The 21657-nt window shown below is 41.6% G+C and overlaps 1 protein-coding gene across 1 annotated transcript in view; it reads right to left on the reverse strand.

The window, feature by feature from the left end:
• The window catches only part of Abca1 (ATP binding cassette subfamily A member 1), a 119287-nt gene extending 112498 nt beyond the window's left edge, over positions 1–6789 (reverse strand). Inside the window, exon 1 of the mRNA XM_051187818.1 lies at positions 6710–6789. The gene's annotated coding sequence lies outside the window, so the exon portion shown is untranslated. The remainder of the gene's footprint in view (positions 1–6709) is intronic.
• Between the last annotated feature and the right edge of the window lie 14868 nt (positions 6790–21657).

The raw sequence follows: 21657 nt of genomic DNA on the forward strand, positions 1-21657 counted from the left end.
TATTTTTTTAGTATTTGACCATGCAAATACTGTTATTTGAGGTGTCAGAGGATAGTGCAAAAACAAATCCATTTCAACTGAATCCAGTATTACCAAGACTCTATGCATTTCTTTCTTTAAAAACTGACTCTGCTATTAAGATTCCACACATCAAATATTCAGAGTACCAAAGGAATAGTCAGGGGAAAATGGAAGTAAACTAATGGTGGTTCTTCTGCTAGCCCCAGAGAAGGGGGAGAGAGGGGGAGGGAAAAAGGAAGAGAAGGAAAGGGAGAGAGGGAAAAGGAGAGAGAGAGGGAAAGAAAGAAAAAGACTGTGATTTTACAGTGCCATTTAAAAATTCACACACTCCAGTCTCCAAGCAACAATGTACTAAGTGGCTACATCAGGTCAGAGCCAGTGTCCCCAAATGGAGCTGCCTGAGGACACATTGCCCTGCTGGTCTCTGAAGGCACACCCACTAACTCTGCTTAACAGAAACATCCAAATCCACTCCTCAGCAGCAAGAGAGCCACACTCTGGTCATGTGAAATGTGACCAGCCCTGCAAACTTGGAAAAGGCAAAGTTGTCATTAAATTTGCAAATCTCCTAAGACTGACAACTGAATAAATTGCTTTATTTTTAATTCATCATCTTACTACAATTAACACCATCATTAACATTTTAAAAAAAAATACACCTGCCTCAAATATCAATTAACACTAACTAACCAAACTTAGTACCAAGATTTCATAGTTCTGCATAAAGAAAACAGCACAGAGAAAGAAATCCCTCAACAGCCAGGGATGTCTGTAGAACCCTGTAGAAATGTCCTTCTGGCTTGGACTTAAAGCTAAAGGACACTTTGTATTTGAGAGAGCAAGAAGGGTCAGTTGGAAAACTCCTTATGATTAAAATTGGCCCAATACAGACAATAAACAAATGATGTCAGGCCAATATTTAAGAATGCAGTGTTCATCTAAGACATATACTCAGCCTTTTATGTACACAATTTCTCTTTTCTCTCCTAAAGGGCACTGTAACTCTCCAAATTCTGAAAGAGGAGAAAGAAGCCCAGATTAAAGAAGCAAAACAGTAAGAATTTAATTCCCAATTAATGACTGCTTAGAGAGTGAATTTAGGCAAGGCATCCTACCATTTCAGGACACACAGAAAAAGAGACTACAACAGATGATGTTAAAAACAAGAAGAGGCTGGAGAGACGGCTGGGTGGTTAAGAGCACTTGTTGCTCTTGCAGAGGAGCAGGTTCAGTTCCCAGAACGAACCCACATGGTGGCTCACAACCACCCATAACCACAGTTCCACAAGATACAATGCCTTCTTCTGACCTGACAACTTATTCGCTCGATGCACAAACATACATATGCAGTTAAAACACACATGCAATGAATAATTCTAAATTTTAAAAATACAATAAAGATTTAAAAAAATAAACAAAACAACAACACTGCCAGGGCCTAATGTACCCAGAAGCCACAGAAAATATAACCCATCCAGCATGAGAAACCATGGCACTGCTCCTAACTCCCAACATTAAAGGAGGGAATGGGGGTTCATCTGCTTCTTCATGCACTGAGAGAAAGGGCACACAGCAATCACGCTGGGGATTAACATGAAAATGCTTGCAGGAGCACAGCAGAGGGAATTTTCCTAACAATTTCAAGGAACAATGTCCCTGGAGGAGATAGCAAGAAAAATGTCGCTGTAGTGGTCGTCTTGAATGTCTTTTAAAGGTGATGTGTTAAAGGTTCAGTTTCGGAGTTGTAATTAAGTGGTAGTGGGACACTGCAGATGCAGAGCCTGGCCTAGTCACTCTCTAGGTCCCCAAAGAGGGCTGCAGCGCCTTTATCCCATCCTCATCTATGTATTCCTCTGTTAATAGACACCTGGACGGATTCCATACCTGACTTCTGTGTGTTCTCAAATCCATGGAAATGACAAACAAAATACTGTAGATTTCAAACAAACAAACAAAAAAAAAGTGTGAAAGACAGAAATAATGCATGAGGCTACTGCTGTTTTTAAAGTGTTTAAACATCTAGATCACCTCATGAGTTTTGCTTATCCATAACATGGTTCAAAATACTTGAATGTGGACCATCACAAACTATTGTCTCAAATCACAGCTTCCTCACAAACGGAAATGGAATCGGGTAAGTAGAACTGTTTGCTCTATGGAGTTATCTAACCTAAATAATTTAAACATGTGCCAAAATCTATCATCACCGTGCAGTAAACCAAGTCATGACCATGTCCACTGCCATATCATTTTCTAACACTTTTCTGAGAATGTCTTATTTGTTTGAGTCATTTTAGAACACAAGATGCAAGCCTCTTGACTGGTCCAAGTTAGTATTTGTCAATTTCCATATTAAAGAGACAAGTGCAAGGAGAAACTGGAGTCAAAGACCTCTCTTAGGAAAGGCATGTGTGCCATAGGAAGACAAATGTTAATTATCATTCTGGAAACAATGCTATGTGCATGGTGTGGATGAGAGAGGAAATCAGCTCCTTTGGGAGTGCAGAATGGGAAGGAACTGTGGTTCCAGGTGACTGTAAGGAAGGTGACATTCTCCCTGTCAGGGTCTATGAGTCTAGAGGGTTTTGTACTTTTTTCCATAAGAGATCAAAGCAAAATAAGACTTCAAACTTTTCTTTTCCTCTTTCCTTCAGAAAACAAATTCAAGCCAGGTGGTGTTGTTGTACACCTTTAATTCCAGCACTCAGGAGGCAGGTGGCTCTGTGTGAGTTCGAGGCCAGCCTGGTCTACAACAGCTAGTTCCGTTCCAGGACAGCTAGGACTACACAGAGAAATCCTGTCTCACAACAAAAGAAAACAAATGCAATGCTCCACAACTGCCAACAATAAGCATAAACACACCGCATTTTTACAGTTCATGTAGGGTAGAATGCAGTGCAACCAGACTTCTTGTATTTTTAAAATGTACTACCTGACTCCACTAGCTATAGGAAACTACTTTAATTGAGGTCACACACTACTTAAAAATAACTGAATGAGGCATGTGTTTAAAACGGATTTCTTTTTTTTAAAAAAAAAATGAGATTGAGCAAATATTACTGTCTGGGTCTTGCATTGCTTTGCAACCAAGGTCTCTCCCAGAAGAGAATTTGGCTGGCTACCCCTGAACAACAACAAAATCATGATATAAATTATAGCTTCTGATAAGAATGACATCGAATAAATACACAGAAAATTCCATTTCACCACATCTGAGACTGTGCAGGTGGCTCACTTACTATGGACAGTTCAAGACTTCTGAAACTGTCTAAAACCAGTTATTTGCAAATTTGAGAACCAAGGACCAGCTAGCCTCCTATCCTCTTAATCTGGAGAATAGCTTTGATAAATAAGCTGGTTTTGAAGCTTAATTCTGTGTTGGAGAAACACTTGGAACAGCACTTGGCAAAGAGCACCATGTATCTATTACTAAGACATAAACCCTACTATAACTTTGGTGTTATGATGTTTCATTTGCATGTGTAAAAGCCTTCTCTAATTTTTTTTAATGCAGGCACTCTCCCAGTGCAACTAAATCAAACAAGTAATAAGAATGATCTTTGAAACTTCATGCTGCAGAAGTGACCAGAAGAACATTGTAATCCCATTATTTATTTACTATCTAGACTATACATAAAGATGTATTTACACTTGAATATTTTAGGAATGCCAGAACAACGTTTTTGAGATTTTCTAAAAATCCAGAAAGTTCCTAATTTAACTGTTTAAAGTAATGCCCACTTAGCTATTTTAGAAACTGAAACTAATTTGAAAGAAAAAGCACAGATCTAACCACTTTCAGTCATTACAATACAGATATAAGCATCCTGGTTTATGAGGTGGAAAAACAAAATCTAAAAAGAAAAAAATTTAAATGTAAAAATATTCTACCCCCTCCCCAAACAGGGTAAGATAACACACAGCTGAGGTGCTAAGTTTCATTCATTATTAATAGTATTTGCACTGGAGCTTCCATGAACAGAGGTGGAAAACTAACAAGCCCTAATCACCCTTTTCCAATTCCAGACTAATACTCCCTCCCACAAAACATAGCATATTCCAAATCAAGATACATCCAAGGTTCATTACAGGCCTGCCTTTAGGTGCTAATAGAAATACTTACAAGAGGCTAGATTCAAATACTCATCTACAGGGAAACACACATCACAGATCTCCAAGTCTGCACCAGTGACTCAGCCCAGAACACCAGTGAGTTTTACAAAGAGACATATGAATTATTCTATGGCAACACATTTTGCTCTAAAAATGAACTATGGGCATTAAGCTGGTTGGAAATTTTCTTCTCTGGCCCCTCTAATTCAATTTGTTTTCACATAGATAATAATTAATTCTGTACATCATGTTTTCAAATAAATCCCTACCTACTTTAATGACTTATGACACCACCAAGGAAAAAACATGCTTGCAAATGAAACTATAATTTATCTTTATTATTCTGTATTATTCTGTATATTATTATACTATCAACTCAGAAATATTCTCTATGCTGTCATACTTTCTGTAATGTGAGAGAAGATTTTGCAAAGATAGGAACAAAACTATATTGACCTTAAGTTTGTATTTAGAATATGAAAACCAGGCTGAAAGAAAAGAGATGAGAAATCAAGCACTTTTTTTTTTTTTTTTTTTTTTTTTTTTGAGACAGGGTTTCTCGCTGTCCTGGAACTAGCTCTTGTAGACCAGGCTGGTCTCAAATTCACAGAGATCTGGCTGCCTCTGCCTCCCAAGTGCTGGGACTAAAGGCGTGTACCACTGCCTGGCCAAGAAACCAAGCACTTTTTAATTGGCATATCAAAACTTGGGGCGTGGTTGCAATGTATGACTGTAAGGGAACCATTAGGTGTGAATCTGAACCTGGGCCCTGTGTCAGGTGTGCTTTGTAGGAGGTTAGGATTGAGACACAGAAAGAAAGTGATGTGCCAATTCTCTTCGAGGAAGTTTTGTGCTTTTCTTTTGTTTTGTTTTTGCAGTAATGGGGCTAGAACCCAAGGTCTTGTACAAGCTAGATAAACACTCTACCACTGACCTACATCCCAAGCCAAGAAGTTTACTTCTGTGTAACTATCAGTCTGTCCCTATTGTGTATTTATTCTGCCCACTCCCTTTGAGGGATGTCATTGAAAAGTATTGGATTTGTTTGTTTAATTGTTGTACCAAGGCAGCAAATGAGAGAAACCGATTGTTTTTAGTGCCAGATACTTATTCCCAGAGAAGAGCAGAGGAGAGGAGAGGAGAGGAGAGGAGAGGAGAGGAGAGGAGAGGAGAGGAGAGGAGAGGAGAGGAGAGGAGAGGAGAGGAGAGGAGAGGAGAGGAGAGGAGAGGAGAGGAGAGGAGAGGAGAGGAGAGGAGAGGAGAGGAGAGGGGAAGGGAAGGGAAGGGAAGGGAAGAGAAGAGCGTTTAAAGTATTCCTTTCCTTCCTTTCCTTCCCGGTAAGTGCAGCAAAGAACAGACATCTACCCTCAAGCCTGTCACCAGTGAACACCCTCAAGAACCTTGACTCATTTAGCAAGACCTGGGAGCCAGAAAAATTGGGGAGGGGGGGGGGACACAGAGACAGAGAGCAAGAGAGAGAGGGAGGCAGAGAGAGACAGCAAGAAACAGAGAGAGAGACAGAGAGACTGGCTTCCCGGGCACCCAGGGTTCTGCCAATTTGGAACCACCAGTTTTGACCAGACTCACAGTGAAGTGCAAGGACTACAGACTCGGTTTTGCACCGGGCCATACCTAGGCCATTCGGCCAGGAGGCGCTGCGGGCCAGTCTCCAGGGGCCACCCGCAGGCCGCCCAGCCCCCACCCCCTGGCGGCGGAGCCCGGCCCAGCACCCGAGCCTCGAGTTCTGCGCCGCCAGCCTGGGTTACTCGCGGTCATTCGGCTGCACTACCTAGCCTCTGCTTCTCTATGGGTGCTCAGTCCTAAATCGTCCCAAGGGACGAGGAGCAAAAAGCAGGAAGATGGGTCAGGGGGTGAAGGGGAATGGACACCTAGGTTTAAAGTTTCTGCGGGCTCTCTTTTAAGTTTCCTGTCTTTAGGAGGCACCATACTTGTCTTCCACTTTGCGCCAGGGGTTGCAGCTCTCCAGAACACGGTACGCTTGTGGGTACAGGTCAAACAAAGCCCCAAGGCCTGGAGCACGTAATGACACAAAAGATTCGGTTTGGGACACTTGCTACTCTTGTTCTTTGGAAACAAGGACACGCCGCCGCCCCAGTCCGAGGAGCGGATCTCCAAGTCAGAGACCAACACTGACCACTTTAATAATGGAGTTGGGAGTCTGATGTGACACTTGTGGGCGACGGCCAACCGGAGCCAGACAAAGGGAGACGCTTCGTAGAGGATCCTCGTCTCCCCATCCCGGTGGCTGTGGCTGCGCCCTAGGATGCCCGAGAACCCTGGCTCGCACTGCTCGCGAGGCTGATCTCCCAGGCCAGAGATGCTTTCCCTGTCTCCAGCTCGGGGAGACCCGGGTGCTGCAGTTCTGCATCCCAGGCTCGCCACGACCCTTCCCAGACAGACTTCCCCTCCCCTCCACTTATGCCACCCCTGCCCTATTTGCATCCCTAGTGGTAGGGAATATGGGCGTTCGAGGACCAAAGTCCCGGAACCGAGAGCTTCCCAAAGCTTCCTTGGTCCCGAAACAAAACGCCTAAGTCACTGAAGAACATCTTACCTGTTTTCCACTTTGGTGTTTGCGTCTGTTTCTCTCACTCTGCACAAACCCTTCTAGAAAGGGGGAGGTGGGGAGTAGGGGGAAACAGGGAGCAGAGCAGCGCCCCAAACCAGCTGTGGGTGAGCGGGTCCCACGGCGCCCCTGCCCAACCCTGCGCTACGTAGAGAGATGTGGGCTCGGCCGGTCCCGGCCCGCTCGCTCGCCCTCGGAATTACTGGTTTTTGCCGCGACTAGTTCCTTTTATAGATTCGGCTGTGCCGAGCGCCGGGGTTACTACCGGTCAAATGCTGTTCTTTCCCTCTTTCCCCCGCCCCCTTCCCGGCCTCTGTTTATGTAGTTCAGTCACTCAGCAGAAAGCACGTGGAGTCGTGGCCCGCCCCTTAAACGGGCGACAGTGCTCAGCGGCTGACACCGGGGGCGCACACTGCAAACCTCGTGGGGTCCTTCCTCATGCCCAGCCCTGACCTGCCTGCCTCGGGCGAGCAAGCGGGGAAACTCCTGGCCTGAGCTGAGCCAGGGACTCCGCGTTCCCAGCAGCAGAGGGAATGGGGGTGGGACAAGAGCTTCCTCTAAACTCTTGCTTTCTGCCATAGTTTGGGGTGGGTGGATGGGTTGGTTGGTGTGTGTATTTTTGTGTCCCTCCCCTCACCTCCCCCCCTCTCCTTTTGTTAGTTTCCTAGCCCCCAGATTGGGAAGGAAGGTTGCCCCATACAGATGCCTATCATTTCTTGTCTCTTCTTTGTAAAGCCCTAGATGGGGAGTGGACAGAGTGATTATCAGCCTGATTTTGGTTTCTGCTTCAAACCTTGACAGGTTTTTCAAAAGTCCTTGTTACCTTCCAGAGCCCCGGTCGGCACCTCCTACACACACACACCCCAGTGTACACACACACACACACACACACACACACACACACACACACACACCCTCCACCCCCCCAGTTTATACACACACACACACACACACACACACACACACACACACACACACCACTGACAATAAATACTTATAAGCCACAACCAAGGGCAGCTGTGATCACAAGAGTGGGTTTTGATGGCAAACTGAACCAAAATTAGACGAAGTTTTTCTGCCTCCATTTTATTTTATTTATTTTAATTGAGATAGAGACTCATGTAGTCTGGCCATAAACCCAATAATATTGAATCCTGACATTCTTGCCCCCACCTCTCTAGGCCTAAAATTACAAGAGCTGGGTACTGCACCCAGCTTGTACAGTGCAGGGAGATGAACCCAGTTTCTTGCATGCTAGGCCAGTACTCTGCCAACTGAGCCACATCCTCGGCCCTTGTGTTTCCTCATCCTACAAGAAAAGAGAATGGTCTCTTTGTGTCTAAGGAGTTTTCTGAAAATGAATTTGTTGAAACCTTTGAAGTCCTTGGAAGAAGGGCATCATAAACAGAATCTTTCTGACTGAGCATCGGTGGCATTTTTTAGTGACATCCATGGCCTATAAACTATTTCCTGTGCCAGGCTTTCAAGAGTCCAGTACCAGCAAAGAATTTAAAATATTGTCTGTGACCATCTGTGTACAAAGAAAAATGCCTAAAGGGAAAAGCTATTATACATCACAAGATTTTAGGAAGAGATTGGGTCTGTGTGTCTTTCCCCTTCTCCCCTGTACCTTATAATGTTCAAATCATAACACATAATACAGTTTATTTTCTGCTTGGAAGGGCCTAAGAGTACTCCTATTAAATTCTGTTCCCAGCACCCACATAATGGCTCACAACCATTTGTAACTCCGGTTCCAAGAGCTCTGACACCTCCTTCTGGCCTCCACAGTCACTGGATATGTATGGGACATACACATGCATACAAGCAAAACCCTCATGTACATAAATCCTTTCTTGATCTTAAAAAATAAAAGCTAACCTCTTGGGGTCCTCTACTGGGGAGTAGGCAACTGTTAAGCACCACACAAATCAGAGAGTTAGGATACTAGAGAAAGAAGAAAGATTAGGAAGAAAGCCCCAGGCAGAACATCCCTGGCCATGTGACAGCTCGGAAGCCAAACTTGAACCCTTTAACTAAGAACCCCTATGGGGTTCAGAATCTGCTTCTCCACTCATCTCTCCCTGCAATGAATACACGGACACACTTGCAATGTTGGAATTGTGTGTACATTCATGGTTTGTAAATCTGTATCCTTAAGGCCCTGAAGAGAGCAAATGTTTCTTCCAAGTTACATATGACATTAGTCTGTTGATACCAGGTGGGATGCTCTGCCAGTGGGACAGCATCATGTGACACAATGGCTAGATTTCTGCATTTAGAACTTAGATCACATTTCTGAAAGAAGGAAATTTCAAAGCAGGATTCTCTCCCTTCCAGCCTTTGTGTGTCTCTGGATGGTTTGTTCCTGAGCACATCTTCTGAAACATATAACATTTTCACCAAAAATCCAAACCTCGTCCTAGGAAGCCCTTTATACATAAATGGGAAGGTGTTTCCCGATTGCTGTTGCTCTGAAGTAGTAGGTTCCATAAATGTGCCCAGGGTGTCTTGAGGTTCTATTCTGAGATGACCCTGGGATCTTCTAATTACAGACTTGACCTTCAGGCAGCTGTGACTGTACAGACCTTGTTAGAGGTCACAGAGATACAAGAAGCTCAATTTTATCATCCCATGAAGGTTTTTAAATCAAGATTCCTCAAAGGCCATGCTTGGAGAATGCTTTTAATACATATCTAGCAGCACCTTGTTTAAAACAGAGACTTTTAAAATATATTTTGTTTGCCACATGTGTGTTTCTTGACTGGTACACCTACTATTATATGATTCCCAGCAGCTGAAAAAAAAATAGAACATTGCAGAAATTCAGTGAAGAATTTCTAAAGATATAAACAAAATGATCTTTCAAGAATTTATAGCAACTAAGAAAACCTACTGATCAGAACATTAGAGAATGAAATAGTTCAAATTTTCAAAAAGAGAACTAGAGATGGTTCAGTCAGCAAAGTACTTAGCATGCAAACATGATGGCCTGAGTTCATATCCCCAGAAGCCACATAAAAAGGCAGGTGTGGTATACCAGTAATGTCAGCACTGGAGAGGTGGAGATGGAAGGTGGATAGAGATAACTGGCTAGCCAACCTAGCAGAATCAGTGAGATCAAGATCAGTGAGATACTCTGCCTCAAATAAATAAGGTGGAGTGAAATTGAGTAAGACACCTGATGGTGATCTCTACTTTCCAAATGTGTGAACATGTACACACACATACACACACACACACACACAGAGAGAGAGAGAGAGAGAGAGAGAGAGAGAGAGAGAGAGACTTTTCTTCCCAAAAGATTGATAAATCATCTTTAATAAGGAGAGAGGAAAATACTTCCAGTTCAAATTTGAGTTGGCTTAATTCCAGTCCATCTTTAGACACTGAAACAAATCCTGTGATCAAATGACAAAATACAAGGTGTCACCTTGTATAGGTGGAACAGGCCCTAAACCACGTAGACTCTGAATCAGTGATTCTTTTTAAATGGACCAATGTGATCTCTTAATAATGTGAATTCTATTAACACCCAAGCAAGAAGAAAAACTGTTACTACTTCTGGCTTTGAAAAAGATACATTTGCAGTTATTATTTGTTTTTGTTTTTCTTAAAAATCAGTTCTGCTGGACAGTGATGGTGAACACTTTTAATCCCAGCACTCAGAAGGTAGAAGTAGGCAAATCTCTGTGAGTTCAAAGCCAACCTGATCTACAGAGTTAGTTCCAGAATAGCCAAGACTGTTAAAGAAACCCTGTGGTGGATGGGGGGGGGGGGAACCACACAATTCCAACCTATCTTCCTCCAAACTCCCCTTTCCTTACTACAGGAAAACTTTAATGTCTATTTCTTGTCTTTCATTAACTTCTCCATGGTGCCCAGGCTCTTCTGCCCAAGTCAGTAACATTAAGAATCTCTTTTCTTATTATAAAAAAAAAAGTTATTGCAGAAATTACACAAAAATATCTAAAACTCAGACAGATAGTTTATAACTGGTAACATTGATGACCTCTTTTAGGTCCTTAGGCTATTTGATCTCTGGTATTTGACACTGTTGGCCACACCTGCCTTCCTGTAGCTAGTTCTTAAATTGCATGAATCTGGTTCTCTTCTGGCTGGTCTGCTACTTTAACCACACTTTATCTAACCCTCCCCCCTCTCTCCATCCCTTCCTCCCTCCCTCTCCCCTCATGCACACATGCTTGCACAGGCACTTGAACATCCACTGGCACACACTCACAGCTTTTCTTCTCTGTGTTTCTACATGTTCCTCTAAGCCTTTTGTTTCACTTGAACCCTGTCTAGGTGTGCTGCAGCCAGTTCGTTACCAGCTCAGAAGGCGCTGGCTGTGCCCTTCAGCAACCCAGCGAATGGCATTCCTAGGGTAACTTGAAATGGTCAGTGTCATGAAGATTTGTACCACTGGAAATTATAAATCAGACCTTGTTTGCTTGATTTTTCTTTGTCTTTCTTCCCAGCTTTGATATTGTTTTGCTTTGTTTTATTTTCCTTGAGAAAGCCACTTATTAACATTTGTCAGCAAAAGTGATGAGGACATTCTGCAGGTTACAAACTATCCCCTCACCCAAAAATTCTAATCTTCCCTTTAAATCTCGTTCTTTTGAAAAAAACAAAACAAAACCACTTAAAAACACCTTTCAGCCATCTACTCTGGGAAATCACAATCTTCTTTAACATTTTTGTCTCTGTGTCCATCTTTGTCTTCTCATTTGAAAGAACATCAGGGCCAGAGTAATGCCTCCCAACCTACTAAAGGTTTTGGTTCTTCTCCATCCCCACTGTTGATTTCAAGTCTGAGATATGGCCTTCTGTATTGCAGTACCCTGCAAAAGGCTACTCCCTCCTCTTCCTATTTATATTCCCTAGAAGGAAACTCTTCACTTGGGGAGGAGGGAAGATGGGAAGTAATTCAATCACACAGACAAAAATAATCACCCACACAGCCCCCTACCACAGACACACATACTTCCTATTGTTGTCCTAAGTTTCCAAAACAAAAACACAAACAAACAAAACAAAACCAAGAACTTCACTCTTAAGACAACCCAGGAAACATTTTGAACCTGTAGCATTTGAAAGCCTTTCAAGCTGATTGATTGTATGTCCTCCTCCGGGCTTCATCCTCTCCTTCCAGTCTTCCAGCTGCCTGCTGCCATCTCACAGACTGCTTTCCTAGGTCTTGGAAGCCCTTCCTATCATCTCCACCTCAGCTGGCCTATCACACTGTTGCTAACCTAGAATATAGAAGAGGTAATCAGTTGTAGCATTAAGAGTAGATAAGAGGGAGACCTTTAAAGTATCCAAATCATAATCAAAATTTACCCCAACTCAAACTTATCAATGTGCTCCCCAACAGAGTCACAGAGGTCACTTACACATAAGTGCACACATGTGGGATGAAAATAATTGGACTTGGGGACTTTTATTACAGCTGAATTTTTGCATCTGCATTTCTTTCCTTATACAGAGTCCTTTCCTGACACTGAGGAATCCACTTTCCTGGCAGTGATTTTGGAGATGAGGGATGGTTTTACGCCTTTGCCAAGAACTGTCCTTCTCTGTGACACAGAAGAATAAGTCGTTAAAAGATGAATCCTAAAAAAAAAATGTCCCAGATCCCCCTTCCTAGCTTCTAAAGAGACAGGTCTCTATTCCCTTCCTCTTTGTGGACCCTTCCAGAGTGTGTTGGCTGGCGTTTGTTGTCCTCATGGTTACATTGGACCATTCCTTGTAGACCCTGTATGGATTCTCAACAATTGTTTAGAGAGAACCAACATTCATGCTGTTGAAAGACCAAATATCCACCTGTGCTGTGACCCCTCTTGTTTCCCTCTCTGTGGTCATGCTTCTAGAGAGTTGGGATGTCCTGTGAAATCTGAGTCTTGAATTTAGCTTGTCTCAGATTGTATATCAAAAGGGAAAATACTCCATTCTTCTGGGCCTGCTGCAGAGCTATCACTCACACAGATCTCACATGATCATTTCTTGACTGGACACATCTCAATTCAGCAAGAAGTCTATCTGCTTAATATTGGGGTTAGACAGCCTTGGCATGGTGCCTAAATCAGAAAAGAAAGCAAAACAGAGGAGTCAAGACATAGACAGCTAAAAGACGTATGATAAAGGGAAGGGGAAAGTGGTGTGACGGTGTGACAAGTGATGCGGCCAGGTGATCATCAACCTAACATCTTGGACCAGGAAACTAAGACCCACTAATTTACTGGAAGAAATTTGTCATAAGATAATGTAAAAAATACAATGAAGGGTCTGGAGAAATGGTTCAAAGTATTTGCTGCTCAAGGCTGAAGATGTGAGTGTACATCCCAGCTCCCAGCAGCCACATAAAAGCTAGGAGTGGCTTCGGTTAGGGATGGGTAGAGAGGGGAGGGTCACTGGAGCTTGTCTCCAGGTTCAGTGAAAGCCCTTATCTCAAAATAATCAGTAGAGAGGGATAGATCAAAACACCCAACATTCTCCTCTGGCTTCTAGACATTCGAACGAACACACACACACACACACACACACACACACACACACACACACACACACAAAGAATTAAAAAATATGCATGATTTGAGACTTGTTCAAGAATATTTTCACTTATTGCTTATGAGTGAACTTTTCAAAACTTAAACTCTACTAAATTCACAAGATAGAATATTATACAGCCATGAGAAATTAAAATTTTGTTTAAGGGGCTAAAGAAATGGCTCAGGGGTTAAGAGCACTGGGTGCTCTTCCACAGGACCCAGGTTCAATTCCCAGCACCCACATGGCAGCTTGCAAGTGTCTGAAACACTAGTTCCACAGGATCTGAAACCTTCACACCAATGTACATAAAATAAAATTATTTCTTAAAAATTATATTCAAAATTTACTGACACTGGAAACTGTTCATGGTAAATGTTAATTGAAAAGACAAAGCTATAGTTCTATGCATATGTGATTCATATTCAGAAGGTTTTTAATATTTGCACAGAAAACACTGAAGACTCCTACCTATATGTTAGCAGCCGTTTTCTGTGGGTGGTGAGACTATGAATAATATTTTCACACATATCTGTAGTTTTCAGTTTTTATGGGATAAACATGCACAATTTTTAGCTAAGAAAAAACACTAAAAACAGTTTGTAGAAAGTAGTGGGAAGAGAGAGTTTACAACTATGGAAGGAAAAACTGTAATTTACCGCCATGAAAACAGCTACCTAGCATATTTATAAGCATGTGTATACACTGACAAGGAGCAGAGAGAGTCTGAAGAGATAAAGATGGTTATGACTATTGTGGGATATTTGTACAATGTGTGAATATGTATTGCTGTGATTGGTTTAATAAAGAGCTGAATGACCAATAGCTAAGCAGGAGGCACAGGAGGGATTTCCAGGAGAGAAAGGAAGAGGAGGAGGAATCTAGGCTTGCAGGATAAGTGAAGCAACACAGAGAAGAAACAGTAGTTACAAGTTAGAAGAGAGGTAACACCAGTGATAGAACATAGATTAATATAAATGGGTTAATTTGAGTTATAAGATGTAGTTAGGAATAAGTCCAAGCTAAGGCTGAGCATTCATACTTGTCATTATATGGGAGCTGGCTGGCAGGATAGAAAAAGACATGTTACAGAAGACAGCTAGACATCTTCAGTGGGACGGCTCTATGAGTTGTCAAAGTATATAGAAATTTTGAACTAATCCTAGGCCTCTATCAGCTAAATACAAAGCCCACTTGAGAGATGGCTCAGTGGTTAAGAGCACTGGATATCCTTCCAGAGGACCTGGTTTTCAATTCTCATCACCCACATGGCAGCTCACAGCTGTCTGTAACTCCATCCAGTTCTAAAGAGCAAGCCAACGCCCTCACACAGACATATAAGCAGATCAAACATCAATGCGCATTAAATAAATAAATTGGGAAAAAAGAAAGAAAAGCCCAATATGTTTAAGCCTTTTAAAAATTCCCTCATATATTCCCCTCCTTCCTTCTTTCCCTTCAGAAAAGGGCAGGCCTCCCAGAAATAACACCCAAACATGGTAAGCCCCCCCCTTTTTTTTTTAAACTTAACCTGGTCTAATGATGTTTCTCCCTCATATTTGCAGAGCCTATCTGTGTGTCCTGTGTATCCATGTCTGTGTTTCTGTTTGTTCACCTGCTCTGGGTGTTGATGATTTGGTCATGTAAGTTGTTGGGACTGCTTGGAATATGCCCTGTTCAATAAATGAGAGTTACCGTTGTTGTTGCCATTGAGTTTCTTTAATGTTATTATTAACTTAAAATACAATGGAAATATTCCTCAATATCCAATGATAAGAATTTGTTAAATGTGGGTCCTTTCTAAATTTTCTATGTATGGATTTTTTTTTAAATAAAAAGATGTTTTCTATTAAATGATTCTGTCTGAAGTGCACTACTCATCAAGCTGAGGAGCAAGTGTGATCATTTTCATTAGTTTTAGTCACTCACATACTTTCTGTTAGTAGGAAGTCCAGTATCTCTCTTGAGATGCCCCTCTTTCCACTCAAAACTCCCCGTATGATGCTCTGTGGTGCTAGAGATTTAGAGAGGAAAGGCTGTTGGCCTTAGTGATCTGTGTTGCAACCTTTACAAAGCAGAATGGCTCAAGACTGGCCCCACCAAGCCCTACAAATCCTTGTCACTTTTAGGAATGACATCCATGCTGATCCTGATACAGAATACCTCTATTGTGTCGCTTAATAGTATACCACTTTAGTCTCTATCAGAAGTTGAACTCAGAGGGTCCTCGGACTACATCCAGGCTTTTAACACAAGGTTGGGACTGAAGAGTATTGAAATTTTTATCTGAAATAGTCAACACAATGGTAACATCAACCGTCTCTATCTCTTCTGTTGAAAAGGTGGACAATGTGATAATACAATCAACAAGGGGGTGTTGACCAGGGATCTCAATGGAGATGCTCTTTCTACCTTCCCAAACCCTCTCTAAATCACACACTTAACCTCTCCAGCCTTCTCCATTGGTAGCCCCTTAGACTAGAGGCTCTTAGAGGGTAGAATGGGGAGGGGAAGCAAGATGGCCTTCAGCAGTGTATCTTCTCCTCTGAGGACATCCTGGAAGCAAGTGAGTATGGTAGACAGTGAATTAGGCTATATCTCTATTGAGCTGCACATAGCCGAGGACCCTACATTATAAGTTAATTACTGCATTAATTTTCAGGGACTCATCTTTCCTTGAAGACCCCACTGCACTCTGGGTTTCTACTGAGGCTAACTTGAGCTTGAGTTTTATAGGCATGGATGGATAGGCTTGGTATTGTACTCAACTCAAGTCACAAAGCAGCAAAAGGCAATGTCTTCAAAAATCTCACCTATTCACCACCATCAAAGGCCTAGTAAAGTCAGCAGGGAGGACTCAGAGAGGTCAGAAACAATCTTCTGTTTCGGGGACTAAAATGAGACCAAAGAGCACATACAAACCCATAAGAGCCCCAGATTTGATCTAAGTCACTTTGTTTATTGAGCTGAAGCTTGAAGGTAAACAAAAGATGCAAGAGGAAAGCCATCCCTACAGGGGTTGGAGTGGCGGTGGGGGGCAGTGAGGTGAAGTAGAGAGGCCATAGATCAGGAAAACATGCCAACAGCTATGGAGACAAATTATCCTGGGTGAACCCTCAATGTGTGACTGAAAGCTCTTACAGTGACTTGAGAGTCCATGAGATATGGTAATCATTTGTTCTGCAGGCAAGTTGTCATCTGATGTTCTGAGAAATGAGCAATGTGTCATTCATATGCAGTATTACACAATGAAAAACCAAACTTGCAGTTCCCACTCTTCATCTTCTTAAAACCACGCAATGGCAAACCCAAATGAGATAATGCAATTTCATTGGAACTATAGAGTCATAGTGACTTAACTGTAAAAATGGATGCTTGAAAAGAAGAAGTTTTTAAATCAACCATCAACTCATCTCGGCATAATTTCTAAATTGAGTAAGAAATGGCCTTCTCCTGAGATTCTTTCAGTCACCCTATATATAAAATTATACTTTATACTTAACAAGGGTTCAATATTTGATTTTCAACCACATACACATTTTGCAGTTAATTTTCTCCAACCCAAGAATTTGCACCTTGCATATCAAAGGCAACTACTTAAAAATAGGCATATAATGTGTTTATAACCCCCACACATTAAAAGGTGGAGAGCTAAATAGTTAAACAGAAATAATGTTTAGTTTGGAGTGTAGCTAAAGTGACATTTCATAGTATATTCAAGCAGAATTATTTTTAGGGTGGTATGACATTTAAATCAATCTATTTTGACTTGGAAAATTTTTAACACAGACTAAAGCTCAAGTCTTCAAACTACATGAATCTTGTAAAAAATGGAAGCAAAACTTTAAGGCTTTTTTTGCTCATTTATTTATTTGTTTATTTATTTATGTGGGGGGGATTATATACATGCCACAGCATGAATATGGAGGTCAGAAGACAATTTCTGGGAATCAGTTCTCTCCTCCTACTATATGGCTCCAAGGTTCCAACTCAGATCAGGCACGAGGCTCGGCAACAAGCACTGACTCACCTCACCAAGCCAGAGTAGGTTTTAAATACATCTCAGTACTAGATGTTCATGGTCAAGTGTTCAGATTATAACAAAGGCATAAAATAAAAGGATTCATTGTTTTTAAAGAAAGAAGGAAATAGGAATCATGTCTAGGCTCTATCTAGTGATGACTACAGTCAGCCTCTGGTGTTCAGTCCCTCAGAGATTTTCCTGAAATAAAATGGATGGGCTTGGAAATATTCTTGTTTTAAAATCCATGCTACATATATGCTCTTGGTAAGCTATTTCTTTTCTGTAAAATATACCAACTTTTTTCTCTGTAAACAAATCTAAATTTCTGTCATTCTTTTCACTGTATAATGCTCTAAGGGCATTCCCTGAAATTTGTGTCTTTTCTCACAAACTCATGAAAATGCAGGCATGGTCTAACCTTGGCACAGATGGATAGTCAAAGATTCCTTAAAATATTTGTGAAAAGTGGGATTGCTAAGCAGTTGAATAGGTAAACTTAACATTTAGTTTTTATTCCTAGTCCAGTAGTCTTACTTTTATTTTTTATTGAATATAGATTTGCTTTTTTATACTATATATATAGTCTGATTATCTTTTCGCTTTACTCCTCCCAGATCTTTCCCACCTCCCCATCCATTAAAATCAACACTGGTTTTTGTTCTCATTAGAAAGCAAACAGGCAACTTAGGGAGAATAGAACAAAACAAACAGGAAGAAAAGAGTTCAAAAAAGGCACAAGAAATAGATGTAGACACAGAGACCCACTAGTTTGTGCACTTACGAATACCATAAAAACACTAAACTGGAAGCCATAATATATAACAAAAGGACTTGTAGGATTAAAAAGAGGGAGGGAAAAATCAGTATACATAAAAGGAAAATTAAAAAACAAACCAGTCTTGACAATACATTATGAGACAAGGAATCTCCAAAGAGGTCATTGAGTTTGCTTTTTGCTGGGTATTCAGCTTTCCCTTTAAAGTAGTTTGTTTTCCCAGTGAGATTCTTTTGGAGAAAACTAAACTTTGCAAGTGGTTGTCAACTGGAAATAGCTTCTGGGTTAGAGACTGGGGTATGTATCCAGTTCCCTTTTCAGCTCTAGGACCACATCTGGTGCAGATTCCTACTTGCCCTGTGCAGGCTGCCTTAGTCTCTGTGAGTTCGGATGTGCTTCCAGCCTATTAATTTAAAGGGTCTTGTTTTCCTGCTGTCCTCCATCCCCTCTGGTTCTTACACTCTTTCTGCCTCCTCTTCCTCAGAGTACTCTGAGTCCTAAGGGGAGGAATTTTATAGAGACATCTGGTTTAGGGCTGAGTGTTCCAATGTCTCCCCTGTCCTCCCTCCCTTCCTCACTCTCTCCCTCTCCCTTCCTCCCTCTATTGTTGAGCTGTAGGTCTCTCTATCTGTTCTCATCTGCTGCATGAGGAAGCTTCCCTGGTGTCTGAGCAAGGCACTGATCTATGAATAGCAGAATGCCCTTAGGATTTTTGTTGTTGTTGTTGATGGTGAGGTTTTTGTGGGTTTTGTTTCTTTGTTTGTCGTTTTCCCGTTTCATTTATTATTTATTTATTCATTTTCGAGACAAGGTTTCGCTGAGTAGCCCTGATTGTTCTGGAACTCACTCTGTAGTCTAAACTGGCCTCTAATTCAGAGATCCGCTTGCCTCTGCCTCCCCAGTGCTGGGACTGAATGTGTGTACCACCACTGCCCAGCTCCATGAAAGAATTTGTTTTGTTTTGCTTTGTGTTTTTTGTTTTGTTTTGTTTTTTGTTTTAGTCACTATTTTTTTGTTGTTGTTGCTGTTTAGAACATTAGTTACTTGTTTTACAGTCGTCTTTGGACTATCTAGTCTCAGAGGCTTGGGTATAGACAGGTTCCATCTCATGGAGTGAGCCTTAAGTCAAAGCAGATAATCGTTGGTTACTCCCACAAGCTGTGGGCCACCATTGCACTAGCTCATCTCTCAGGTAGGACAGCTTTGTAGATCAAACGGTTGGTAACTGGGTTGGTATTTACATTTCTCCTCTGGTACTGTACAGAGTATCTTCCTGTACCAAAGACTCTTTAAACTCTACATTTTATACATATAGCTAAATTTTCTTCCATGAAAGTTGGCATCAGGGTGTCCTCTCACATACCAAGTGTGAGAATGGGGCATGTGGAAGAGAGATTTAATCGCCCCAGAATAGATATTCTTCTTCTCTTATGGCACACAGTTCTGTGCATCTTAAATATTTGTGCTGTTGTCACCACAATCAAGATACGGACTATCACCTTTCAGAAAAGCCCTTGTGCCCTCTGCCCTTAAGGTCATGCATCCCACACACCTCAAATCCAGCCAATTTCAACTGTTCTCTGCCCTCATCATTTTTGTTGTCCTTGTTGATTAGGACTGCTAAATAGATAGAAACATGTGGTCAGAACACTTTGACTTCAGTTTCTTCCATTCGGTGCAACTTTGAAATTCATCAACACCATTGCATATCTCAACAGTTCTGGGTTGGTTTGACAGGTTTGGTTTCAGTTTTTTTATTTCACTGTATGAATTCACTAGAGTTTGCAATGTTCACTTACTAAAAGGACCCCCCCCCAAGTATCTGGCAGTTATAAATGGTTGCACCATTTTGTACTCTTGCTGGCTGTGTGGGAGGTTTCAAATGCTATCCATCCACTCAGCATTTTTTTGCCATTATTTTCCTGTTTCGTAATTCTAGTAGATATGTAGATGTATCCCTTGGTCCCAATCCCTGTATCCTTGTTCTCACTAGTCTTCAAACTATGTCCAACAGAATTATAATCACTTTGATTCATTTCCTTTCCATTTCTGATAGGATGGAGCATCTTTGCAAAGCTGCTTTTAATCCGCTGTTCATCCTTTTGCTGTTTAAAGCTCTTGTTAAGCCAAGCATTTTAATTTTTAACTTTTACATATGGTACAAATAGTTTCCCCAGATTGCTATTATTTTTATTAATCTGAAAATCTCTTCCTTTGGGGTTATTGGCTTTGATGTTAACAGATTCCATCAACATTTCAAGGTTATAGAAATATTTGACCAAATTTCTTCAAGAACTTAAAAAAAAAAAAGATTCAACATTCTACATTATTATTACCAGTTGCCTGCCCTCATCCCAGCTAGCGTTTGTGTACTTGGCTCTATGTACCACTGGTGAGAACTTTTGCAAACTGCGTTTCCCTATAATAGGCAGTGATTCACACACCACATCAAAACATCATCCAAACTGAGCTGCAGAGATGTGAAGGAAACTGAGATACATCATGGGTAGGGAGACTGTTCCAGTGCATCATGGGAAGGATTGGGGGTAGTGTGAGAAGTACTGCTAAGTATTTTATCCCCCACCCCAGGGGAGGAAGAAAATGCCCTTTCCAATAAACAAGTGATATCATATATCCCTAAACCAGTTCAGTGGATAAATGGTACTAACACTGAGCTAAGCAGAGACTGGACCCAAAGTGATGGTCAGGACAAGGGAGGAGACAGATGCTCCACAATGAGGTCAGTGTTGGGAAGAACAAGAAAATAAAGACAAATCAAGTGCTTACATACAAGATAGGGAATAACACAAGAAAAAAAGAGCATAGTAGAGAGAAAACATGAGCTGGGAAGGCAGGCTCAGCTGATATCAAGTTTGTTGAACATCCATGAAGACCTGAGCTCATCCCCAGCACTCATGTGAAAAAGCATAGTGTAGTAGCTAGTGCTTATTGTCCGGCACTGAGTAGGTGGAGACAGACAGATCCCTGTGGATACCTAAGGTTTGTGGGCTTAATTCAGCAAGTTCTAGGCCAATACAACAGTGTCTCAAATGACAGTTGGAAGGCTACCAGGGAACCCAATCCAAGGTTGACCTCTGACCTCCATACACACATTCATACATATACACCCCACACACAAACAAAGCATGGGGAATAAGGCCCCTGTGAGTGAGATAGAATGTTCTGCAAAGAAAAGGACTGGGTGTTAATTCGCTGTAGGAGGAGATAATGACACCACATGGTGAAGGAGGAAAGAAAAAGAAGTTGATGCTTTTACTAGGTTAGCTGTTAAAGGCCAGATTAGGCTACAGAGCATGCTTCATAATTGTAACTCTTTATTAAATTCAGCTAGTTGGCTGACTATATGCTATAAATCAGTATTTCCAAACCTATTCTAATTTTAAAGGCTTCCTAAGAGCTCTAAGCATGGAAATTTCCAAACTCCTGTCATAACCCTGATAGGAATGAGAATCATATTCTTTTACAGGCTCCATCTGCAAATAGCCTACCAGGGAAAAGTTACAGGGAGGAGTCCATTGTCCTGACAATAAAAGTACGACCGGGTCCTTAGCCACATCATTATCT

Source organism: Phodopus roborovskii, unplaced genomic scaffold (assembly GCF_943737965.1).
Source record: "Phodopus roborovskii unplaced genomic scaffold, PHOROB, whole genome shotgun sequence".
NCBI lineage: Eukaryota > Metazoa > Chordata > Mammalia > Rodentia > Cricetidae > Phodopus > Phodopus roborovskii.